The sequence below is a fragment of the Podarcis erhardii genome (assembly GCF_964252035.2).
Source record: "Podarcis erhardii genome assembly, chromosome: 4".
NCBI lineage: Eukaryota > Metazoa > Chordata > Lepidosauria > Squamata > Lacertidae > Podarcis > Podarcis erhardii.
This window is the reverse complement of record NC_138508.1, coordinates 12,284,210-12,305,834: the sequence shown is the minus strand read 5'-3', so window position 1 is coordinate 12,305,834 and position 21,625 is coordinate 12,284,210. Positions and strand designations below refer to the sequence as shown.

Below are 21,625 nucleotides of genomic sequence, written 5' to 3'. Positions count from 1 at the left end.
TCCCTTCTAAATGTGGATTACAAAATCTTTGCAGACATTTTAGCAAGCAGATTTAAAAAAGTTTTAAATGAAGTGATTCATAAAGATCAGGCAGGCTTTCTCCCTGGTAGATATTTGTTTGCTAACACAAGGAACATTATTGACATTTTGGAACTTTTGCAAACAAATATCAATACAAGAGCAGTGTTAATATTTATAGATGCGGAGAAGGCCTTTGATAATATCTCATGGAAATTCATGAAGAAAAATCTGGAAGGGATGGGAGTGGGACGGGGATTTGAAAATGGGATAGATGCAATATATTCAGAACAAAAAGCTAAATTGATAGTAAATAATGTGGTGACGGAAGAGTTTAAAATTGAAAAAGGAACACGACAAGGTTGCCCTATTTCCCCTTTGCTATTTATCTCGGTCCTGGAGGTGCTCTTGAATATGATTAGAGGGGACCGGTTGGTGGAAGGAATTCAGGTCGGAGCGAAACAGTATAAACTTAAAGCTTTTGCAGATGACCTAGTTTTGACTCTACAGGAGCCGGAATCTAGTACGAAAAGGGCATTACAATTGATTCATGAGTTTGGTCGGGTGGCGGGATTTAAATTAAACAAGCAAAAAAACTAAGGTATTGGGAAAAAATTTGACACCTTCAGAATCAGAAAGGTTTCAGAAAGAGACAGAGTTAAATGTGGTTAAAAAAGTAAAATACCTAGGGGTAAACATAACAGTAAAAAATCTGAATTTATTTAAGGATAACTATGAAAAGTGTTGGTCAGAAATTAAAAGGGATCTAGAAAGTTGGTCAAGATTGAAACTCTCCTTGTTAGGCCGAATTGCTGCTATAAAGATGAATGTATTGCCAAAGATGCTGTTTCTTTTTCAAACTTTACAGATTGTGGATAAAATGGAGTGTTTCGGGAGGTGGCAAAGAGATATTTCTAAATTTGTCTGGCAGGGCAAAAAGCCCAGAATTAAGTTTAAAATATTAACTGATGCTAAAGAAAGAGGGGGGTTTGCCCTGCCAGACTTGAGGTTGTATTATGAGTCAGCAGCTTTCTGCTGGTTGAAAGATTGGCTGCTTCTTGAAAACACTGATGTTTTAGACTTGGAAGGATTTAACAATGCTTTTGGATGGCATGCATATTTGTGGTATGACAAGGTTAAAATTCATAAGACTTTTAAGAACCATATTGTCAGGAAAGCAGTGTTTAATGTCTGGACAAAATATAAAGACTTACTAGAAAACAAGACCCCAAGGTGGTTGTCACCTATGGAAGCTAAGGCTTTGAAAAGACCTAATATGGAGGCTAAATGGCCGAAGTATTGGGAACTATTAGAAAAAGATGGAGATAACTGGAGGCTGCAGAGTTTGGAGAACTTAAAAGATAAAGTGTGAGACTGGTTACATTATGCTCAGATTAAAGAGGTTTTTAAATTAGATAAAAAGATAGGCTTCCAGGTGGAAAAATCGAAGTTGGAAACAGAACTGTTAGAACCTAAGACTAAGGTACTTTCAAGAATGTACAACCTGCTGTTAAAATGGAACACACATGATGAAACGGTTAAATCAGCTATGATAAAATGGGCACAGGATATTGGGTACAATATTATGTTTGATGACTGGGAAAAGTTATGGACCACCGGTATTAAGTTTACGGCATGTAATGCCTTGAAAGAAAATATTATGAAAATGATATATAGGTGGTACTTGACTCCAGTCAAGCTTGCAAAAATATATCACCTGTCTGATAATAAGTGTTGGAAATGTAAGGAAACTGAAGGAACGTTCTTTCACCTCTGGTGGACTTGCCCCAGGGTTAAGGCTTTCTGTGAAATGATATATAATGAGCTGAAAAAGGTATTTAGGTATACCTTTCCTAAGAAACCAGAGGCCTTCCTTTTGGGCATTGTGGGCCAGAGGGTGCTAAAGAAGGACAGAACATTCTTTTTGTATGCAACAACAGCAGCAAGGATACTTGTCGCCAAATACTGGAAAACACAAGATTTGCCCACGCTGGGAGAATGGCAGATGCAACTGATAGACTATATGGAGTTAGCGGAAATGACCGGCAGAATCCGAGACCTGGGAGAAGAAGTAGTGGAAGAGGACTGGAAGAAATTCAAGGACTATTTACAAAAACATTGTAAACTATATGAATGCTAAGAAGGGTGTGAGACTGAAAATAATAGGGCACCATCAAGTTAGTTGAAATGAATATGAGAATGAGTGAATTTTAAGAGAAAGCTAAGTTTTGAATAAATATCATGTTTAATTTAGGTATTTAAGATTTACATAAATGTATTCAAAGTTAGGGACGCAATATTGGAAATTGATAGATTAAGAATGGAAATAAGGTGATAAATTGCTGGTTAAAATTGTTTAAATTTGGAACGCAGGAGCGAGAGATGTGAGGAAGTCCAAAGTGAAGAAAATAAGCTGTTATCTTTTGGGGGTTTTTTTTCGTTTTTCTTTTTTTCCTGTTTTTTCTTTTATTGTATTAATAAAACCTTTAATAACAATCTTTTTTTTAAAAAAAGAAAACCATTATAAAACGGAAGCGTTTCCTGTGTTAGAGCATAAGAGCTGGATATGCTTTAGGCAAGTGGATTTAGGGCTTTATTTTCATTGCGACGAACAGGAAATGAGATGGATGGCTCTCCATGGAGCCATGAAGATGCTAAGTTGCTGGTGTGTTGCACAAAATACAACTCAGAAAGTGGGGCCAAAAGTTAATATACAGAGGACTGGGCAACTGCTGCCAACAAGAAGTTTTTTGGGGGGAGGGCAGTCTGCAAGAGCAGAGCATCAATGATATTTCTATCTTCCTGGAGGCCAGTATCTGATAATGAGCCTGGAACGTTTAAATCTATTGTTTGCAATTCAGAGAGACAGTGTGATGTAGCAGGTAAAGGTGAAGGTAAAGGGACCCCTGACCATTAGGTCCAGTCGTGACCAACTCTGGGGTTGTGGCGCTCATCTCACTTTATTGGCCGAGGGAGCTGGCGTACAGCTTCCGGGTCATGTGGCCAGCATGACTAAGCCACTTCTGGCGAACCAGAGCAGCGCACAGAAACGCGGTTTACCTTCCCGCCAGAGCGGTACCTATTTATCTACTTGCACTTTGAGGTGCTTTCGAACTGCTAGGTTGGCAGGAGCAGGGACCGAGCAATGGGAGCTCACCCCGTCACGGGGATTCGAACAGCCGACCTTCCGATCGGCAAGCCCTAGGCTCTGTGGTTTAACCCACAGCGCCACCTGCGTCCGATGTAGAAGGTAGAGAGCTGGATTAAGTCCTGTGAATTCTGGGTTCAGGTCCCCAGTCTCCCATGAAGTTCATGGGGGGACCTTTAGACCGTGGGTAGGCAAACTAAGCCCCCGGGGGCTGGATCTGGCCCAATCGCCTTATAAATCCAGCCCACAGATAGTCCGGGAATTAGCGTGTTTTTATATGAGTAGAATGTGTGCTTTTATTTAAAATGCATCTCTGAGTTATTTGTTGGGCATAGGAATTCGTTCATTTTTTTTTTTCCTTTTCAAAATATAGTCCAGCCCCCCACAAGGTCTGAGTCACAGTGGACCGGCCCCCGGCTGAAAAAGTTTGCTGACCCCTGCTTTAGAGCGTCCTCACATCTCAGCCTAATCTACCTTGCTGGGAGGTTGTAAGGATAAAATGGGGGAGGGGGCTAGAAAACTGTGTATGTCACATTGAGTTCCTTAGCAGAAAGACGGGACAGAGTTGTAATAATAAATAAGTGACATAAATACAAGATCAAAATGTAATGACGCTTTGGGTTTCACACTTCGAGTTTTGCAATCTAGTTCAAAAATGTGTCAGAAATTGCATATATTAGGATGAAATGTGTTTAGAAATACACTGAGGGGAAAATAGGTGTCTTGTGTAAAAATATGCATTTGCGTATTCATTTAAAACTATGTAAAAACACACTTTGAAAAAGCACGGATTAATGCAGAAATGGGCCAGGGCAGATTTATGAATAACCACATATGAATTTGACATGGGAAGATATAGAGAGATCTAGCCATCTATTCATGGGAAAAACTAAATGGTGCCAGCCCCAAAGTGGCCACACTTGAATCATCCTATTAAAATACCGTATTTTTCGCTCCATAAGACAGACTTTTTTCCTCTTAAAAACTAAGGGGCGTTTTATGGAGCAAATGTGTGGTCCCTGGGGCGGAGGGGGGCGGAACCTTGCCGCCGCTCCCCGACCTGTTTTGGGGGCTGAGGTCGGGGGAAGCTCAGGCCCTGCGGCTAAAAAGGAAGCCAAGACAGCGAGCGGGATCCATCCCGCTTGCTGTCTCAGCTTCTTTGCTCTTTGGGGCTGGCGGGGGGGGGGGGACCTGGGCTTCCCCTGGCAGCCCAAGAGGTTCTGGGAGCTGGGGGGGGGGATAAGATTTTTTTCCCCTTGATTTCCCCACCTAAAAACTAGGTGTGCCTTATGGTCCGGTGCGCCTTATGGAGTGAAAAATAGGGTAGTTTGCCATCGTAAAAAAAAAAGAGGGGAGGGTCGGTGTGGTAATATCACCCCTTCCCTATTTTTAGGGGGGTCACAGAACAGGTTAGGAATGTCAGCAGGCTTCACAATCTGTTCCTGAAAATTTTAAACTAACCTTTTGTGCTACAGTCCATCATGCTTAAGCAACTCAAGAAACTGATATTTACTACCATCTGGGACAAATCATGTCCCACTCACCCCCAACTAATAATAATAATATATATATATATATATATATATATATATATATATATATATATATGAAGGAAAAAGCCACCTCCACCTGGAGTCATTGAGATTACGGTAATTAGAAATCGGATACAAACTAGGCCCATCTGTTTAAATGGTTTGGCTCCGTGGGCTGACCATATGGTTCTTCAGGTACAAGGCAAGCCTTTCCGAATGACAGCTTTCAAAGCATGTGTTGATTTTCCTTTGGGATAAAGCCTTTTCTACTGGCAGTGCCCCAGTTTGGCTTGTGTGCAGGGGATTTCCACAGTATTCAGCATGGCACTCAAAACAAGAGGTGAATGGGAGAAGCAAATTGCATGATGCTTCCTTAGCATGTATCCTTAGCTGCAATGTAGAGTTGCATGTCTAGACCCCACCGCCACCCCCTCGTAAGGAATAAAACACACCAAAACACAGATATTAGGTTAATGTTATTGGGCAAATTTTGGCCACAACTTTATCGATTACAGAATGTGAGCAGTATTGGCTTAGGCATTGAATGTTGTTGTTGCTGTTTAGTCGTTTAGTCCTGTCCGACTCTTCGTGACCCCATGGACCAGAGCATGCCAGGCACTTCTGTCTTCCACTGCCTCCCGCAGTTTGTTCAAACTCATTCTGGTAGCTTCGAGAACACTGTCCAACCATCTCGTCCTCTGTCGTCCCCTTCTCCTTGTGCCCGCCATCTTTCCCAACATCAGGGCCTTTTCCAGGGAGTCGTCTCTTCTCATGAGGTGGCCAAAGTATTGGAGCCTCAGCTTCAGGATCTGTCCTTCCACTGAGCACTCAGGGCTGATTTCCTTCAGAATGGATAGGTTTGCTCTTCTTGCAGTCCATGGGACTCTCAAGAGTCTCCTCCAGCACCATAATTCAAAAACATCAATTCTTCGGCGATCAGCCTTCTTGATGGTCCAGCTCTCACTTCCATACATCACTACTGGGAAAACCATAGCTTTTACTATACAGACCTTTGTTGGCAAGGTGATGTCTCTACTTTTTATTGAATGGACCCGACTATATCTGACTCCTCCCCATCGCACAAGGGTAAACCACCAGAAGGGGGAGCCCCGTTGATGCAGACCAAGTTGGGCTCCCCCAGATGTTCCTGTCGGGCTCGTGGCATGGCCCTAGCCCCACCCCAGGCTTCAGACAAGGTCCACACCCCCGGATTCCTTTAACGGAATACCCTTAAGCTTGGAGGGGCAGGTGATGGCCCTGTTAGTTTCTGTTCTTATCACTGAGCAGCTGCGTGGAGTCACAGGACTCTGTTTACATTCCAGAGACAGTCCAGACTCTCGGAAGTCTCACGGGAGGGGAGACAGGATATGACGTTAGTGGTTTCCGGTTTCCTTTGTTCCTTTGTTCAGTTGCTCTCTGCATTCATAGAGAGAGGATGTCTTTTCTGCTCTGTGTAGTTTAGAAATAAAACTCTTTACAATGTAGCCATAAATCTCATCACTTCCGCATGCTTGCTGGAAACTCCGCTGGATAGAATGTGCTTGAGGCCTTATCAAAGGCGCAGGTCATTAAACACATCAGAGGCGATTTCAAAGGCTCGGCTCGGAGGAAGATGAGGCCTTATCGGCTTGGCCGAGCGGAGATTCCAACAGGCCACAGCTCCCCTCCCCATCATAAGGTCAAACAATGCCTAACTTTAAATGTTCCCGGCCACGCCCCCACCATCCACCGGATTGGCCAGCTGGTCGATGATGTGACCGGGATCCCCTGCCCCCGGAGGGGAGTGGGTGGCCACACGGTCTGCCACAATTCCTCCCCACAGGGTCTGGAGAAAGAGAACTGCTTACATTCAGAGTAGACAACACTGGGTTGGATGAACAAATGGTCTGACCTGGAGTAAGGCAGCTTCTTCTATCCCAGCAGTTGTGGAGCAAAAGCTGGAAAGGGTTGTTCCTTTGTGCCCCACTAGCGAAACCAGGATGTGGGATCGTTGGTCAATGTAAAATGGTCCCCAGTGAAGTGTCACCTGTAGGATCATTCCACACATTCCACAGAGGCGAAAGAGGTGTGGCACTAGGTGCACTCAACAATCAGTTTCAGCCTTTTTTGGAGGCGGGTGGTGCTGTAGTCTAAACCACTGAGCCTCTTGGGCTTGCCGTTCAGAAGGTCAGCGGTTCAAATCCACTCGACGGTAGTGAGCTCTAATTGCTCTGTCCCAGCTCCTGCCAACCTAGCAGTTCGAAAGCACACCAGTGCAAGTAGATAAATAGGTACCGCTGCGGCGGGAAGGTAAATGGCATTTCCGTGTGCTTTGGTTTCCGTCACGGTGTCCCATTGAGCCAGAAGCGGTTTAGTCATGCTGGCCACATGACCTGGAAAACTGTCTGTGGACAAACGCCGGCTCCCTCGGCCTGAAAGTGAGATGAGCACCACAACCCCATAGTCACCTATGACTGGACTTAACAATTCAAGGGTTCTTTACCTTTACCTTTTGCATCCTCTTTAAATGTGTATCAGCATGGGACATATCCTTGAGGGCCTTTTTATTGCACGAACACACAGAAACATGGTCTCAGATTTGCTTAAACTGACTGGCAGCAACAAAAGTGGGGATCGTGTTTAATTAACCATACTGAGTATTCAATAAATAAATAAATAAATAAATAAATAAATAAATAAATAAAAACATACTGAGTATTCATTTCTGCTTATCATCAACCCGCTAAACAATCTGACATGATAAAAAATATATATTAAAGTGGAAAATATTGGTCCATCTCAGTGGAAAAACTGTGTCCAGTTCTGGGCACCATAATTTAAGAAGGATATTGACCAGCTGGAACGTGTACAGAGGAGGGAGACCAAGATGATCAAGGGTCTGGAAACCAAGCCTTATGAGGAACAGTTGAGGGAGTTAAAGATGTTTAGCCCAGATAAGAGGAAACTGAGAGGAGATATGATAGCAATCTTCAAATATCTCGAGGGCTGTCACACGGAAGATAGAACAAGCTCGTTTTCTTCTGCTTTGGAGAGTACAACTCAAACCAATGGATTCAAATTACAACACAGGAGTTCCAACTCAACGTCAGGAAGAACCTTCTGACAGTAAGAGCAGTTTGTCAGTGGAGTGGTCTCCCTTGGGAGGTGGTAAACTCTCCTTCCTTGGAGATTTTTTTTTAAGCAGAGGTTGGTTGGCTATCTGTCATGAACCTTCTACTTGAGATTCCTGCAATGCATGGGGGCCAGACTAGATGGTCCTCTATCAGTATTGTCAACCAAAATGGTCAAAGGCCTGGAAACGATGCCTTATGAGGAACGGCTAAGGGAGCTGGGCATGTTTAGCCTGGAGAAGAGGAGGTTAAGGGGTGATATGATAGCCATGTTCAAATATATAAAAGGATGTCACATAGAGGAGGGAGAAAGGTTGTTTTCTGCTGCTCCAGAGAAGTGGACACGGATCAATGGTTCCAAATTACAAGAAAGAAGATTCCACCTAAACATTAGGAAGAACTTCCTGACAGTAAGAGCTGTTCGACAGTGGAATTTGCTGCCAAGGAGTGTGGTGGAGTCTCCTTCTTTGGAGGTCTTTAAGCAGAGGCTTGACAACCATATGTCAGGAGTGCTCTGATGGTGTTTCCTGCTTGGCAGGGGGTTGGACTCGATGGCCCTTGTGGTCTCTTCCAACTCTATGATTCTATGATTCTATGATTCTATGATTCTATGATTCTATGATCAGGATTGTCTCCACTGACACCCTGGAGATGCCAAAGATGAACATTCTACATGGAAGGGAGATGCTCTTCCTCCATGTCTAAAGAAAACCAATTGTGTCCTTTTTAGGCATACACGTTTAAGAAATGTAACGTGTGAAGGCTGTTTGAGTGGGAGCCCAGGCTATGTGCCAGGGGGAAAGTGGACCCCCATCTTTTTGCAAGAGAAGCTTGACATTTATTTAAATAATAAAGGCAATGCACCATCTGCCACTGTCAGCCATCTGCTCCCTCTCCACACCCCTCACCAAGGGCTTCTGTTTGGCTTGGCACCAGAGGATGATGTCATCTGAGATCAATCCAGGGCTGGCAGCCAAGCTGAATTGGCGGTGGTGGGAGTCGAGATAGAACCATATAAAAACCGTTTGGGGACAGGACTCACATTAGCATGTGATACGCTTGGACAGCTGTCACGGACTTCATTCCCATGCTAGTCCTACTCAGAGTTGGGCCACAGGAATGAATGAACACAACCAACTTAGATGCATTGATTTTAATGTGTCTACTCTGAGCAGGGCTGAAAAAGCCCTCTCATGGGTCACGGCCAACCAGGCAGGCCCCAGTGCAATAAGTCCTCACCTTCCAATTGTAGGGCGCAAGGTAGTTGTTACTGCACCCTAAAAGGCTTTATATTCTAGTAGTAACACCTTGAATTTAGCCAGGTTTCTCATTGGCAGCCAGTTCCAAGGGCCAGTGGTCCCATCAAGCTGCTCCATTTACCAACCTAGCAGCTGCATTCTGCTCTAGTGGCAGTCTGTGGACCGTCTCCAAGGGCAGCCCCACGTAGAGTGTATTACAGTAGTCAAAGTGGAAGATCACCGGAGTGTGGAGAACTGAGGCCAGGCTATCCTGGTCCAGGAATGGCTACAGCTGGTGAACCAGCCTAGAATAGGCCTATGCACTCCTAGCAATCCTCACATAGTATTGCCTATCGATCTGGGAAAGCGAGAAACCAAGAAAAACCAAAATTGACAGATTTCTCCATCGCTGGTAACGACGACGGAGTGATCTCAACATCTTTATAAGCAAACCTTTCTCCCATGAAATATCGTCTCCTGGCGCATCTGACAGCTGTCTCTTTAAACAAAACAAGCACAACAAAAGCAGTCTTGATATGATATGTGTGTGTGTGAGAGAGAGAGAGAGAGAGTGAGTGAGTGTGACATAGAGAGAGAAGGTTTCCAATGTGCGTTCCACCCTCATGACAGGCCGTAAAACAATTAGCAAGCACACACGCTAATGATAAATGTTAGCTTTTGGAAATGGGGATTTCAGGAAATTAGCATAATCTGATTATACAGATTCAAAGAGTCTTCCCAGGCTGAGTTTTCATCATCCTCTTCCCATCTGCGGCTGGGTGTAGCAAGCAGGGACACGGCGCCTGGGTTTATTATTGAGCACTGGGAGATGCAGCTAAAACAACTTTGGATTCCTCCTCCTCCATTTTAAAATACAGAAATGCAAAAAGGACTGGAAGAGCAGGGCGTCTCTTGGGAACGAGCTTTCCCTCGCTCTTTGGGGCAAAGCGATAAGATTTGTTGCAGGACCTCGCTTTGCTTTGCTGCTGTCAGAGGGCTCTGGAGCAGGTCTTTCAATTATAGATAATTTTAAAACAAAAAGCTTTTGTCAACAAGAGCCAGGAAAATGCACCCTGAAAAGATTAAGCTTGGAAAAAGTGGTTTCTTCATCTTCTTTTTTAAATAATGTATTATTAAAGCTATGTAGTAAGGCAGAGGAATTGAGGAAGCGCCCATCTTTTAACTACAAACAAAATAGCTATCTTAGTCTTGCTTCGTATCACAGCAGAGGTGAACAAGCGAGGGCTACAGAAAGCATTAATGCCTGGAGTAAGAAAACAGCACCATGTTGTGCTTAAGTAAATAGCTCTCCTGTGGTGTGTCTTCCAGGCAAGGTAGGAGCATTGACCAGCCAAGCCGCTCTGAGATTTCCCCCGTGTCCCAACACTAGAACTTGTGGACATCCAACGAAGCCGAATGCTGGAAGATTCAGGACAGATTTGTTGTTGTTTAGTCGTTTAGTCGTGTCCGACTCTTCGTGACCCCATGGACCAGAGCACGCCAGGCACTCCTGTCTTCCACTGCCTCCCGCAGCTTGGTCAAACTCATGCTGGTAGCTTCGAGAACACTGTCCAACCATCTCGTCCTCTGTCATCCCCTTTTCCTTGTGCCCTCCATCTTTCCCAACACCAGGGTCTTTTCCAGGGAGTCTTCTCTTCTCATGAGGTGGCCAAAGTCTTGGAGCCTCAGCTTCATGATCTGTCCTTCCAGTGAGCACTCGGGGCTGATTTCCTTCAGAATGGATAGGTTTGATCTTCTTGCAGTCCATGGGACTCTCAAGAGTCTCCTCCAGCACCATAATTCAAAAGCATAAATTCTTTGGCGATCAGCCTTCTTTATGGTCCAGCTCTCACTTTCATACATCACTACTGGGAAAACCATAGCTTAAACTATACGGACCTTTGTTGGCAAGGTGATGTCTCTGCTTTTTAGGATGCTGTCTAGGTTTGTCATTGCTTTTCTCCCAAGAAGCAGGCGTCTTTTAATTTCGTGGCTGCTGTCACCATCTCCAGTGATCATGGAGCCCAAGAAGGTAAAATCTCTCACTGTCTCAATTTCTTCCACTTCTGTTTGCCAGGAGGTGATGGGACCAGTGGCCATGATGTTCGGGGTTTTTTTTTTTTTTTTTTTTTTTTTTTGATGACAGAAAGTAATTCCTCATATGGCATAGAGTCAAACTATGGAACCCACAGATGGCCACCAACTTAGCTTTAAAAGAGAACTGGACAAATTCACTTGGTGAAAAGGGCTATCGATGGCAACTACCCATGATGTGCTCTGTTCTGCGTCCACATTTGGAGGGAGTTGCGCTTCTGAATACCAGCTGCTGAAAACCACAGAAGGGGAGAGTGCTCTTGGGCTCAAATAATAATATTATAATAATTTATTATTTGTACCCCGCCCATCTGGCTGGGTTTTCCCAGACACTCTGGGCGGCTTTCAACAAAGAATAAAAATACATTAAAATCTCACACATTAAAAACTTCCTGGAACAGGACTGCCTTCAGATGTCTTCTAAATGTCAGGTAGTTGTTGTTCTCTTTGACATCTGATGGGAGGGCGTTCCACAGGGAAGGCGCCACTACTGAGAAGGCCCTCTGCCTGGTTCCCTGTAGCTTTGCTTCTCGCAGTGAGGGAACCACCAGAAGGCCCTCGGCGCTGGACCTCAGTGTCCGGGCAGAAGGATGGGGATGGAGACGCTCCTTCAGGTCTACTGGGCTGAGGCCGTTTAGGGCTTTAAAGGTCAACAACAACACTTTGAATTGGGCTCGGAAACGTACTGGGAGCCAATGTGATACGGTCTCAGTGGCCACTCCCAGTCACCAGTCTAGCTGCCGCATTCTGGATTAGTTGTAGTTTCCGGGTCACCTTCAAAGGTAGCCCCACATAGAGCGCATTGCAGTCTTCCAAGCAGGAGATAACTAGAGCATGCACCACTCTGGCAAGACAGTCCGCAGGCAGGTAGGGTCTCAGCCTGTGTACCAGATGGAGCTGGTAAACAGCTGCCCTGGACACAGAATTGACCTGTGCCTCCATGGACAGCTGTGAGTCCAAAATGACTCCCAGGCTGCACACCTGGGAAGGGTGGTATATAAATTTAATAAATATCCATCATCATAATCTGGTTGGCCACTGTGAGAGCAGGATGGGCCCTTGGTCGAATCCAGCAGGCTCTTCTTGTCTTCTTGAAAATAGCATCTCAAGGAGACATCTAACCCGAAAGTTTCTCCTTAGCTTTTGAAGTTTGCATCTGCAGGACTTTTCTCCAAGGGTGGAGTGTTTGAGCTTGCATTGCAAGGAATATTGCAGAAAACAGGTGACCCATATTTTTTTGCCTCAAGCGGCCATGGGGAACCCCTAGCACTCCAGACCAGCAGCAGCCATCATGGCAAATGGCCAATGGAATGATGAGAGATATATAGTCCGAAGGCAGCTGCAAAGTTATGGGCAAAAATGGAAGATCAACCTTCTTTCTTTCTCCCCAAAGTCAACTCTAAGAAAAGCATTTCCATCTAAATGTAATTTTAGAAAAGAACTTTTTTAAAAAACCAACAACCTTCATAATAGCTCTTAATAAGCTCTTCATGTACTTAGATGAAATAATAAACTGGCTAATTTCTTTCTCCACCCCACATCACATTCTTTTTGTCTTCAAAATGGCTTTCGAGATGTTGCCATGTTTGGGAAACGGGGGCCCATTGTGCTCACATAAAGGAGGCTCCTATTCACAGTGCAGATTGCTTGTCTTTTGAAACATAGTTTGCGGTCCATTTCTGTCCATCCCCATCGCGGGAGAAGAATGACAAATGGTAATTAAATGCAAGAGCATCCACAATGCTATAATCATAATTGCTGCGATTGTATTTGCAATTTCCCGCACACATTCTGCAGATGCTGCTTCTTTTATCCGTATGCCACGGGGTTCATATTTCCATTTGCTGGATGTTGTCATCAATTTGTTGCCACATGTTTCATGGGTTCTCGTTGCTCGTCGGCGCATCCTACCGCCACCACCAAATCCCACACAGGCAGCTCCTCCCTTTGAGGAATGGAGGTCCAAGTTACAGGCTGTCAAGGGAGAGCATGCACTATTGAGATAAAGGGCTCATCGATTTGACTCAGTCTAAGGCAGATTCCTATGTTCCTATCGGGGCGAACGAAGGCTAACCAACACCTGGGGCGGGGCAAACCACCGGCTGTGCACACGTTGTACACCGCATGTGTGGCGTCGCTACGTAGGGTGCATGTGAGTGAGAGCCAGTGTGGTGTAGTGGTTAAGAGCGGTAGACTCGTAATCTAGGGAACTGGGTTCGCTTCCCCGCTCCTCCACATGCAGCTGCTGAGTGACCTTGGGCTAGTCACACTTCTCTGAAGTCTCTCAGCCCCACTCACCTCACAGAGTGTTTGTTGTGGGGGAGGAAGGGAAAGGAGAATGTTAGCCGCTTTGAGACTCCTTCGGGTAGTGATAAAGTGGGATATCAAATCCAAACTCCTATTCTTCTTCTTCTTCATGTGTGGCGTCACTACATACAGCACATGCGTGCGACACCACACATGCATTGTACATAGCGGTTTGCCGCCGGCGCCCCCTGTCCACCGTACGGATGGGGCGGGATCCTCTGCTCGCGGCTGCAGAGGGATCCTCCACTTGCGGCTGTAGCGGCAATGGAGGCATCCCACCGCAGTCTGTACTGCGCTCGAGCAGCAGCGGCGGCAAACCTCTATGTACAGAGCATGTGCGACGTCACTGCGTACAGTGCATGTGTGTGACACTGCACACACCGACTGCGGAGAGAATAACTGGGTGCACTCTTCCCACCTTGGATCAAATCTGTGCTTCCAGGTGCCTTAATAAAGCTGCAGAGATAGCGCAGGATAGTGTGCACCTTCTGACTTCTGGAAGAAAAGACTAAAGACTAGGACTAGCCGCCTGAGAAACAGTTTCTATCTAAATGCGATTTTGGTTTTCAGCACAGTGTAAGGAGTCTCTGTGGGAGTATATTGTATTTAAAAATGGGGTATCAGAGTTTTTAGGGGGCTGACCAGGTTGGGATAGCTGGGATAGCAGGCTTGCTAGTTTTTGAATGTCTTATGTAGATTTTTCAATTTAATTGTTCTGTACAGGACAATGACAACAAAGGTTATCGTATTGTATCATATCGTATCGTATGCACTGTATGTAGCAGTTTGCCGCCGCCACTGCCGCTCAAACGCCGTATGGACAGCGGTGGGATCCTCTGCTCGCAGTTGCAGCCACGACTGGAGGATTCTCCACATGCGGCAGCACGATGGCTGTTCGTGCCACTGCGCCTGGGCAAGCACCCCGCGGGGTACCTTCTTGTCTCCCCTCCAGACATGGCACCCGAGGCACACCGCCCCGCCCCGCCCTGCCCCGCCCCGCCTTGTGATGCCTCTGGTTCCTACATCTCTGCATAATATGCTCCTGAGAACATAGCAATGGCCAATCTGGATCTGGCCAATGGTCCATCTAGCCCAGCATCCTATTTTTGCAGTAGCCAACCAGATGCCTATGGGAAACCAACCAGCATAACATGAGCACAAAAGCAATTCTCTTCTCCTGCAGCCTCCACCAAGTGACATGCAGAAGCATTACTGCATCCAGCCATGGAAGCACAGCATAGCCATATGAACCACCCCTGACCCTGAGATCATCTTCTGAGGGCCTTCTTCGTGTGCCTCCTCCTTGAGAGGTCCGGAGGGTGGCAACATGAGAACGGGGCCTTTTCTGCAGGGGCTCCCCATTTGTGGAACACTGTCCCCAGGGAATTTCACCTGGCGCCTTCATTATACACCTTTAGGCACCAGGCAAAAACATTCCTCTTTAACCAGGCCTTTGGTTGGCATCTGATGCCCTTTTAAAATGTGTTGAAAGAGGGTGGGTTATTGGGTTGTTTTCGTTATTCGTTTTGTGTTTTTATATTGCGATTTCATGTTGTGAATTGCCCTGAGACCTGCGGGTATAGGGCAGTAAACAAATTTTAACAAAGCCACTTCCGAGCTCGAGAGGAGGTGGGGTTGCGGGCTTCATGCCCTCCCCACGTGTGTGTGGGGGGCTGGCTCCCAGCCTCTGCACCATTGAGGGAATCCTCGGCTATGTCATCTCCCTAGCCAGCTAATCGGCTGGCCTGGGAGGGAGGCGTGGTTTGCGCTATTTAACATTGGCGCAGCCAAGGATCTCCCTCTTTTGCCGCTGCAGCTCCTCTGGCTTCCCACCCTCCTGCCCTTTAGGTTTTTATTAAGACCTTGCTATGGACCTTGGTTGGTCGCTGTTAAGGGGCCTGGTAGGAATTTTTCCACTTGGCAAATTGGCACCAGCCACTTGGTTTTTTCGCCTACCTCGTAGCAAATCATCACAACTTCCTGGGATTGGCGGATAGGCATTGGTAGGGGTATTGTTATGTAGATGAAGGGGGGAGGAAGCGCCATCACCTGCCCCAGATTGTGAAGGGTAGTAAAGGATTCTGGGGGGCGTGGCCCTGTCCGAAACCTATGGAGGTGAGGGCCTAAGGCACGCCCCCGAGTGGTGACCCCGGGGGAGTTCCTAGTTGATGTGCATCAGCAGGACTCCCCCTACTGGTGGTTAACCCTTCCCAGTCTTCAAGCAAACAGGCTGAAGCCGAATAGTTGGTAGGACCAAAGCCTAAGCCAATGCCACTCATCACCGTAACCAATAAAAACTAGATGTGTTGTAATATTTTGTTGGGAACCACCCAGAGTGACTGGGGCAACCTAGTCAGATCAGTGGCTAACAACAACAACAACAACAACAACAACAACGCCCTATAAAGAACCATTTCCTTTTATCTGTCCTGAGTCTAAACTGGGCAGCTGGTCAATTCTTCCTTCCTTCCTAAAGGGTGTAAGCTGTGTCAGATTTGCCCGCTATTTGGCTTCTCATTTGCCCTTAAAATTAAAATGATCTTGGAACAGAGATGCAGGGACTGGAGGAATGCTGTCTAATGGCGAGCGCTGTCTAGAGATACTTGACAGGAGTTTTCCAGGCCAAGGAAGACGTGTGGTCCATTTGCGATGTTAGGCCACAAGGTGAATCTGTCCAGATTGCAAGCGATACATTGTCAGGTTCTGATAGGCTTCCATTTCTTTTCTCTCTTTCTTTCCCCCCCCAAACGAAACAAAACAAAACTCTATAGCAGATGTTGATACGGTTATGGCAATTAAACTCTCCAGATGGGTGTTTGTCTGTGCAAGAATTTCTCATAATTCCCCCCTCCCCCCGTTAGCTTTCTTTCCCTTCGCCCAGGGTTGGGCGCCAGTTGGTGGGCAGAAGCACAACCGGGAGCAATGGCAGAATCTGCACTAGAGAGGTGATGCCCTATAAACTTAACGCTGTTACGTAAGAGCTCTGAGTAATATTTCAAGGAGATGCCCTTGGCTGGAGAGGGCAGAGTGGAATAAGCAGGCCAACTTGAGAGCAGTACATCTGTCTTTTCCCTTCCTCTTGAATTCATCTCGTCTGTTCCTGAAAACATTTTTAAAAAGCTGCTATGATGATGGCACAGTAACAGAATAATCTCCTGGTACTGCTGTACAGATGGAAGGTTGGTTTGATGCCTGAGAGGGTCAGAGACGGCAAATACACGGCTCATCAAAAGTAGTATAATAAGAGGCAATGCCCACCAACTTTGTGGGGGGCCTAGGCCTGCAAATATTTTATTCAGGGGGCCAAAGGGACCTCAGCCCCTAGGAGTTGGCTCCTAGGTGTCCCAAGATGAGTTGCACAATACAGTGGATGCTCAGGTTGCGAACGTGATCCGTGCAGGATGCACGTTTGCAACCCACAGCGTTTGCAACCTGCAGTGGTGAATCTGTGCATGCGCGGGTTGCGATTCGGTGCTGCTGCGCATTCACAAAGCATGATTTAGCACTTCTGTGCATGTGCGACCACCAAAACCCGGAAGTAACCTGTTCCAGTACTTCTGCATTTCGGCGGGTGCATAACCCCCAAAAAACGCAACCTGAAGCGGCTGTAACCCCAGATATGACTGCATTGAACACAAATTGTTATTCATCATTATTCATAAAAGGGGATAGCTCAGCATGGGATTCTTAATCTCAAGGTTGTGGGTTCAAGCCCCATGTTGGGAGAAAGATTCCTGCATTGCAGAGGATTGGACTAGAATGGTGAAACTCATGGTCTCTTCCAACTCTACAGTGTTAAGATTCTATGATCCCCTGATGCACACCAGCAGGTCACAGGTCAGCCTTCCGCAATTTAAAATTCAGAATCAAAACCAGTTGAAACAAATCAGGGTAAAAAGGCAAAAGATGGGAATACATGCAGAACGTCACAGACTAAGGTCTGCTGGAAATGCAGTTGATTCTTCTGGAAAATAAGGGATATCCATATTAATGGTGTTTGTATTTTTATAAACTTTTTTTTTCTTTATCCGTTTACTTATTTCATTTTCACAAAGGAGCTTGAGGTGGCATACATGGTTCTCTCCCTCCTCTTTTAATCTCCACCATCAACCCTGTGAGGTATCTTAGGCTGTGAGTGGCTCAGAGTCACCCAATGGGCATCATGGGATCTTAGTGTCCAGGCAGGTCCTTATAGGTCGGCTGGGTTGACGCTATACAGTATAGTGCTTTACAGTTCATAACCGGTGCTTTGAATCATGCCCAGAAAGAGGGTGGCAGCCATGCTCCCAGTAACTGGTCCCAGTTGGCAGTCTCATAGTGGTGCTCATGAAACAAGAGAGCCATCTTAAGGGGGGCATTGGACTGAGGACCCCCCAAATTTTCAAGGAGGGGGCTGGGCTGGAGACTCCATCTCCTCAGAGTATTGTGGAAGAACAATGTCATTCAACATCTGATGATCTCCTTCTACTGGTCAACAATAGAAAGTGTCCTTTCATACTGCATCACGGTGTGGTACGCTGGTTTGGCATCATCTGATAGGAAGTGCCTACAGAGGGTGGTGAATACAGCACAAGATATTATGGGCTGTCCCGTGAATCCGCTGGATGAAATAGAGGAAGAACGTTGCCTCAGGAGAGTGAGGAAAATTCTCTGGGATGATTCACACCCTGGCCGGCTCTTTCTTGATCTCCTGCCCTTGGGCAGAAGATATAGAAGCATGATTAGTCGCAGCAACAGGGTAAAGAACAGCTTCTATCCGTGGGCTGTTAGGCTGCTGAATGAAAAGATAACAACAGGGCAAGTGACTTTCGGGTTTGGTGGGTGTGCGTCAGTAAACGAGGGGAATTAAGACTAAGAGAGCTGAGTGGGGGGTGCTCGTGTAATCTCACTGTATACAAGTTGTACAAGTGACAATAAAGTATTTCAATATTCGATATTCCACAGCCCACCGGGCTCCGACGTGCCTTCCCGCAGCTAGTGGAAGGTTCCACAGGCCTGCATGGTACTGGGAGACATGTGTGACATCACACATTGCATTTGTGATGTCACATGTGCATGTCGTGCCCTTCCAGTCTTGGGGGCAGCCTAGCGACTGTGTCATGAAATACATTTTACCCATTTCACCAGATCCTGACACACCTCTGCCACGTCCTCCCTAGAGTCTGGTGTGATGGGCTTTGACTTCCTCCTTGCTTACTGGTCAACACTCCAGCCTCCCCAAACTGCTTCCCACAGGATCCGACATACCTTTTCCATCACAGCTCCAGTCCCATTCTGCATGTCCTCCTAGCACCCGGCACCAACCCTGGAATCTGAACATGAACCCACCATCCTGCACAAACACTCGATTCTGCCGCCTGCTAAACTACATAGCAATCACTCGCAAGAGAGAGAGAGAGAGAGAGAGAGAGAGAGAGAGAGAGAGAGAGAAACTAAAAAGGCACTTTGAGTGCAACTTGCAAAAACGCCCTGACATTTTCAGTAAACAGCTACCAGCAGTTCAGCTGATTTATTCTGCTTTCTTTGCTGGGAGCCGGGCGGCGTTTTTCATTGAAATTCAGGTCTAATTTTCTAGGTCAGGAATGTGTTGCATATCAATAGTGAAGGGGAATATCAGTTCATCCCCATACAACTCGAGTCCATTAGCTTACCATTGTGAAACACACCTGGCTCAGCAGGACGCCGAGGCCCCTGCGGCTATACAGAACTGGTCGTAAACATTAGCGGCGTCCAACGAGAGCAGCAGAGGAATTCCAGACAGATGTAGAAGCAGCAAGGATCAGAGAGCCCCTTTATTTCACAGTGACGGCGGGGCTGTAGCTGAACGGCGGAGGGACCTCAGTGAGCTGGATCACATGCAGAAGGACCCCGGTTCAAGCCCCGCTAGCTCCAGATAGAGGATTTCTGGTAGCAACACTAGAGGGGAGAAAAACCTCCCTGGATTGCTGACCATCTTCACATTACCCGAGAGCTGTAGTACCCGAAAGCTGCACTACCAGCAAAAATTCGTTAGCCAATCCCAGGGGTCAGCAAACTTTTTCAGCAGGGGGCCGGTCCACTGTTCCTGAGAACTTGTAGGGGGCCGGACTATATTTTGGAAAAAAAATAATGAATGAATTCCTATGCCCCACAAATAACCCAGAGGTGCATTTTAAATAAAAGCACACATTCTACTCATGTAAAAACACCAGGCAGGCCCCACAAATAACCAGAGATGCATTCTAAATAAAAGGACAGATTCTGCTCATGTAAAAACACGGTGATTCTTGGACCGTCCGCAGGCCAGATTGAGAAGGCAATTGGGCCGCATCTGGCCCCTGGGCCTTAATTTGCCTACCCATGGCCAATCCCATGAGAACTACTAGCAAACTCTCTAGAATTCAGTTACCAACCAGTCAGATTTAAACACACAGTACAATGGTACCTCAGGTTAAGTACTTAATTTGTTCCGGTGGTCCGTACTTAACCTGAAATTGTTCTTAGCCTGAAGCACACTTTAGCTAATGGGGCCTCCCGCAGCCGCCGCATCGCCGGAGCATGATTTCTGTTCTCTTTTTTTTTTTTTTATAAATATTTATTAAAGTTTTTAAATATAAATGCACAAATAATAAACAGTCTTACTTCTATCACAGACATAATTTCATCACTTCTGTGGGCTCCCTCACGTCTCCCGCTCCCATTTACATCGTTAAAAGTTTTTTCCAAACAAATTATCAACTTGTTTACAATCTCATGTCCACTCATTCAAATATAATCTGGCACTTCTTCCAAAAAAATTTTATATTTTCTTTAGTCTCACTTATCATCAAATTTCAAATCTAATTTAGTGGTGGCCAGTTTTTTATAATCTAGCATCCTTCTTAGCATTCAACCAAATTACAATGTTTTTGTAGATACTTCTTGAATTTCTCCCAGTCTTCCTCCATCTTCTCTTCTCCCAGGTCACGGATTCTGCCAGTCATCTCGGCCAGTTGCATATAGTCCATCAGCTGCATCTGCCACTCTTCCAGTGTGGGTAGATCTTGAGTTTTCCAGTTTTTTGCGATGAGTATCCTTGCTGCCGTTGTTGCATACATAAAAAATGTTCGGTCCTTCTTTAACACCTTCTGGCCGACAATACCCAGAAGGAAGGCCTCTGGTTTCTTAGTGAAGGTATACTTAAATACCTTTTTCAGCTCATTATATATCATTTCCCAGAAGACCTTCACCTTAGGGCATGTCCACCAGAGGTGAAAGAATGTTCCTTCGTTTTCTTTACATTTCCAACATTTATTATCAGACGAATGGTATATTTTGGCAAGTTTAACTGGGGTCATGTACCATCTATATATCATTTTCATTACATTTTCCTTCAGAGCATTACATGCGGTGAAGTTCAGCCCAGTGGTCCACAACCTTTCCCAGTCCTCAAACATAATGTTATGCCCAATGTCCTGTGCCCATTTTATCATAGCCGATTTAACCATTTCGTCTTGTGTATTCCATTTTAACAGCAAGTTATACATTCTAGATAATACCTTAGTCTTTGGTTCTAACAATTCAGTTTCTAACTTCGATTTCTCCACCTGGAACCCTAACTTTTTATCATTTTTAAAAACTTCTTTAATCTGAGCATAATGTAACCAGTCTCGCACCTTATCCTTCATTTTCTCTAAACTCTGCAATTTCCAATTGTCTCCATCTTTTTCTAATATTTCCCAATATTTTGGCCATTTAGCCTCCATATTGGGTCTTTTTAGGGCCTTAGCCTCCAGAGGTGAGAGCCACCTTGGAGTTTTATTTTCCAGTAAGTCTTTGTATTTTGTCCAGACATTAAACACTGCTTTCCTGACAATATGGTTCTTAAAGGCCTTATTGATCTTAACTTTATCATACCATAAGTATGCATGCCAACCAAAAGCATTGTTAAAACCTTCCAAGTCCAACACGTCAGTGTCTTCGAGAAGTAGCCAGTCTTTTAGCCAGCGAAAAGCTGCGGCTTCATAGTACAACTTTAAGTCTGGCAGGGCAAAGCCCCCTCTTTCTTTCGCATCTGTTAATATCTTAAACTTAATTCTGGGCTTTTTGCCCTGCCAGACAAATCTGGATATATCTTTCTGCCACTTCCGGAAGCACTCCGTTTTGTCCACAATCTGTAATGTTTGAAACAAAAACAACATTTTTGGCAATACATTCATC

At 45.6% G+C, this 21,625-nt stretch overlaps 1 long non-coding RNA gene across 1 annotated transcript in view; it reads left to right on the top strand.

The window, feature by feature from the left end:
* The window catches only part of LOC309341406, a 657,545-nt gene that overhangs the window by 398,506 nt on the left and 237,414 nt on the right, over positions 1 to 21,625 (top strand). Inside the window, exon 2 of the long non-coding RNA XR_014156308.1 lies at positions 10,484 to 11,156. This is a non-coding gene — a long non-coding RNA (uncharacterized lncRNA). The remainder of the gene's footprint in view (positions 1 to 10,483; positions 11,157 to 21,625) is intronic.